The 4,744-nt window shown below is 38.7% G+C and overlaps 1 protein-coding gene across 1 annotated transcript in view; it reads right to left on the reverse strand.

Moving 5' to 3' along the window:
* The window catches only part of LOC122061023 (protein ACTIVITY OF BC1 COMPLEX KINASE 1, chloroplastic-like), a 35,503-nt gene extending 31,732 nt beyond the window's left edge, over window positions 1-3,771 (reverse strand). Inside the window, exon 1 of the mRNA XM_042624179.1 lies at window positions 3,676-3,771. The gene's annotated coding sequence lies outside the window, so the exon portion shown is untranslated. The remainder of the gene's footprint in view (window positions 1-3,675) is intronic.
* Window positions 3,772-4,744: the final 973 nt, after the last annotated feature.

Below are 4,744 nucleotides of genomic sequence, written 5' to 3' on the forward strand. Positions count from 1 at the left end.
AATTTTTAAAGTTATAGTTCTAGGCTTAGATCTAGGTGACAAGATCACGAGCCGTGGAGCATTTTTTTTTTTTTTTTTTTTTTTTTTTTTTTTTCAAGTTCAGTTTTTTTTCAACATTTGTTTTCTCTAGTACTAGAAATTTCAGATTTGGTTTATTCCAGATCTGGTTTTTAGTACTGGTAGGATCTCAAATCACCCAAGCTTTCAAGTTCAAGCATTGATTCAAGTAAGTAGGCTCCTTCAGTAATCCTCTCTCCCCCCTCTCATGCCCTCTTCTAATTACCCTTTCTTTCTTAATTTAGGATTTTAATTTCAGTCGTTACATTATTGCTATCCCTTTCCCCCAAGGTTCATGGCTAGTGTATGTGTTGGCTTTGCCTCTCCTAGCCATGAACCATCAATTTATTGCTTTTATTTTAATTGTCTTCTTTTCCCTAAAGCCAAGTAGAGTAACCCTTGTAAGAGTGACTCTCTGGTCAAGTAGGGACGCTCATATTATGATGCATTCATTGGGCTAAGTAGAAAAACCTACTTGTAAGTCTCTCTTTAGCTTTATCCCCTTTCTTTTACTTTATTTTTATTTCAGCATTTTTTTCCTTTATTGTTTTTTTTAATTGCGTGGGTTATTTATTTATTTAATTTTAATTGCATGGCTTGTGTCTTTAAATTCTTAGATGATGAATGGTTATGACATTATTTTAGATACATATGTTTAGGACGGTAGTAAGAATTAGATCACAACCATTAATAGGTTCACTTTCGCATTATTAAAGAAGCAAAAAAAAAATACAGTGGCTGCTCTCCCTGAGTTCGACCCGTAGCTACACTGATCCGTATGCTTGCGGTTACATTTAAAATCTCAAACACAACTTTCTAGAAAATGGAATCTTAAATGAAGAGCTTGAAGAATTATACTTGTTAATGGCAGAAGTCAGATTTGAAACTCACTTGCAAGAAGGCTGTAATGGTATTTAAATTTAGGAATTTCTACAAGTGGAGGAAGCTATACAAACTCTTCTCCCTTCTACTCTCTCATTTCCTCTCTTTCACAATTTCCTTACTTTTCCTTTTCTTTCTCGTCTCTTTCTCTCTTGCGATCTCCTTTTCTCCCTCTCTTTCTCTCCAACGATCCTCCCTCTCTTCCACTTCTTTATATCTCACGGTTTCCCTTCACCCTCTAATTCCCTCTCTACCTTACTTATTCTTTTCTTCCTCTCCTTCTCACTCACAAACTCCCTCTCTCTTATCTTTTTATTGGATAATTAAAGGGGGAGAAAGAATATACAAGGGAAGCGAGGGGAGGGGAGGCTTAAGCCAATAAGGAAAAGCCAACCACCGGGGAGAAAGAATAAGAAATAAAATTACAACCAAAGCAGCAAAGCGAACAGCCTACTGCCAAACCAAAAAACTAGGGTTACATCAGAAAGGGGGGGGGGACATCAAGAAGAGGGGATAGGGCCCATAGGAAGGTTCTAGGAGGCAAAGATATGGCTGTTTCTAATGGAGCTGGGGTTAGGCCTAGGCTGGAAGGAGTGGATTTTGGAGGTAACATCAAGAAGATGGTAGTCCAAATCTTGTCCGGGGAGCGGGAGTTGGATGACCATTTTCGGATATTGCGCTCCATCCAAAGGTGATTAATGGTAGCAGAGAAGGCAAGCTTGCCTATGGTATCACAAGTGGTGGGACCTCCAAAGGTCATATGATTCCAGATCATTTCCCTATCAAGAGGGAGAATGGGCCTACGAGAGGGCTAGCACTTAGAGAGGACTTTCTTCCAGACAAAGGAAGAGCAGGGGCAAGAGAAGAAAAGGTGAGAAGAGTCCTCGAGATCATGAGGGTAGAGGCAACAGGAGGGGTTGACAGGGATGTGGCGGTAAATGAGGAAAGATTGAGTAGGAAGACAATTGGAGAGACATCTCTAGACCGTGAAACTATGGCGAGGAATGTGGCATTTAAACCAAACAAGTTTCCGCCAAGAGACATCAAATCCAGAGGATTTGACAAAAGACTAAGCAAAAGCGGAAGAAAAGATCCCAGTGGAAGAGGGAAGCCAGATACATTTATCTTCCCTTCCCCGATGCCCAGGGGGGAGGAGGGAAGGGAGGACTAGAGGTCAGCAAGAGGGTGGGGGGGAAGATGGGGAGACCAACCCAAGGGGGAGAGAATAGAGGAAACAGGGGCAATCATTATGCTTTACAAGGTCTCTCTCTTTTACTTTGTCTCAACTAAGGCCAGACATTCCTTTTTCTCTAGGGCAACGCATTTTCCTTGTCCTCTCAAGTTCCCTAATATGTCCTCTCAAGTTCCCTAATATGTCCATACTCTTTCTAACCTCCCGCGATTTGGACTCCTTCCCTCTCCCACGATTTTGTTTAGTTAGCCTAGCACTAATTAAAAAGAAACTCTTAATTAAATTCTTAATTTCATCTTTGTTAATTATATGGTGTGAACCCAAAACCTCCCCTTTTACTAACCAAGGTCCTAACCACTATGCCAGGTCCTTAGTCATTAATTTAAGCTACAAAACAAATATTTAAAGAGGCTAAAAAAAAGGCATAAAATAAAAGTATATACCCTAAGGTTCCAAACTTTTGGGCATTACATTGTTTTTTGTGCAACCATCAACCACCTATGGATGGAGTGGAGTCTTCGAAGATAGACTTCCAACTCTAGATCTTTTGATATTATGTGGAATGTCATCTTTTTTTATGCTAGCTCCAAGACCTGATCGCTTCCTCTTCGGCCACTGCGTGACTCCCCTAGGAACAGGCTTATTGTAGCCTCCTAGGGTATCACCCTCACTATTATTTTGCCCTCCCCCTGCCTTATAATGGGTTTGTAGCATTCTCTTTTATTTTCTTTTCTTTGCCCCAAGGGGTTGTATGCTCCCTCTTTGCTTTTCTTCCTTGGCAATGAATTTATTATTCACCTCTCCAACCCCCCCCCCAAAAAAAAAAAAAAAAGACAATACCTAACCCAAAAAGAACACATTAGAAGAGAGTGGAGATCATCTATTTGTGTAGTTTCCAGTCCACTAGTGTAGCTGCTACATTTGAGACCTTGTAAAGCATACTGCACCTTTCTTCAATAAAACTTGACTCATGAAAAAGGAAAAAAGAAAAGAGATAATATTGAGATATAAGATTAAGAAATTAAGCAGAGGTGCCACCAAATTGACTGGTTACCCATCGTAGACCTTGAATTTGTTTACTTAAACAATGATGACTATTAATACAAGCCACAATGGATTCCTCATTTGAGATGCAATCATTATCCAAAATTAGTTGTAAGTAAAAAAAATTTACTAGTATGACACAGTAATGAAAAAAAAAAAAAAGGGATACAGAAAGTAAATTATTTTCTTAATACCCAGGAACCATATCAAATTGGAACATAAATAGTCAATATGGGCATTCTCAAACTATGAATACTCTTCTTATGCAAAATTGTGGGGTTAAAAATGGTTGAGAAATATCAACTAAGATAATGAATTTCATGAATAGATTCCTAACTTAATTAAATATGGTTGAGAAATATCACAATGAACTTCATCAATAGGTTCCCTAACTGAATGACATACTGATCTCTATATAATAGTTTTCATAGACATCAAGAAATGAGAAATAAGCATGCCAAATCATAAGTACTTTCTGAAAAGAAAGAATTGTAACTGACCTGTATGAGGCGTTCACGGAGTGCGGGGTTAGGATCTGTCAAAAGACGCTTGGCAATATATGGGTAGGCAACCTAGAATGATACCATGAATGATTGAATGATAAATTGTCAGTTTATTTGTAGAACAGAACAGGATTATCTCCACCACTAGTAAACAAGACTCATATGCCAAAGCAATTTCTGTTATCAGATAGTGCAAAGATGGACACTGCTTTCTGGGACAGAAATACAGAAGGCACTCAATCCATCTGGAGATGTATATCTTTATATTAAATGTAGAAAAAAAAAAAAAAAGGCATACATGGTGCATGAGGCTCCCACATGTTCGAGGTCCAGGGGGGCAAAAACTACGTAGAGGCTGTTTTGACAAATTAATTAGGTAGAGTTTTCGTATTAGGCAGAGTAAGAATTCTATTCAGACAGAACTCTGAACTAGACATGTCTAAACCAGGGAGCTTTACAACCACAAGAGGCTTCCATCTGGAAAGAGGAGTTACTCTAGCAAGATGGTTACATAGGGAAGTTGCCAATGATAGCATTCAATGAGGGGCAACCAATAATCAAGGTCACTAGGTTGAAAGTTTTAAAGGCTTGTGTCTTCAGATGCTTAGAATATTTTTGGAGCCAGAAAGAAATGATATGCTGTCTTCAGGCCTAAGGGTAGGTAATCAGATGCTTCCACAAACATAAATTGGGTGAAGGATTAATGAGGAAGGTTGGAGCAAGACAAAATGGGGTGAAAATTGAGGGCCTTCTGCTTGAGTTTTGGTCTAGGGAAGATTTTCAGATCAATATGTATACAACGGTGGGTTACTTCATGTTCATCCAAGAAATCAGAAAGGTGACATGCTAGAGACCTGATGATTCCATATTTCAGGCATATTATTAGAATGCACCCACTCCAAAAAGGTTGAAGTAAGATATGCAGTAGCTACTGTGGAAGGAGAAGAAACTTCACCAGAAAATGGTTCGGAATTTTGGTCGAATTGCCAAAATTTCGATGAATTATTTTGGTTTCGAGCTGATTAAACTTGTTGAATGGAATAATGACTTGTGTCTAATGGACAAA

This window comes from Macadamia integrifolia, chromosome 14 (assembly GCF_013358625.1).
Source record: "Macadamia integrifolia cultivar HAES 741 chromosome 14, SCU_Mint_v3, whole genome shotgun sequence".
Taxonomy (NCBI): Eukaryota; Viridiplantae; Streptophyta; class Magnoliopsida; order Proteales; family Proteaceae; genus Macadamia; species Macadamia integrifolia.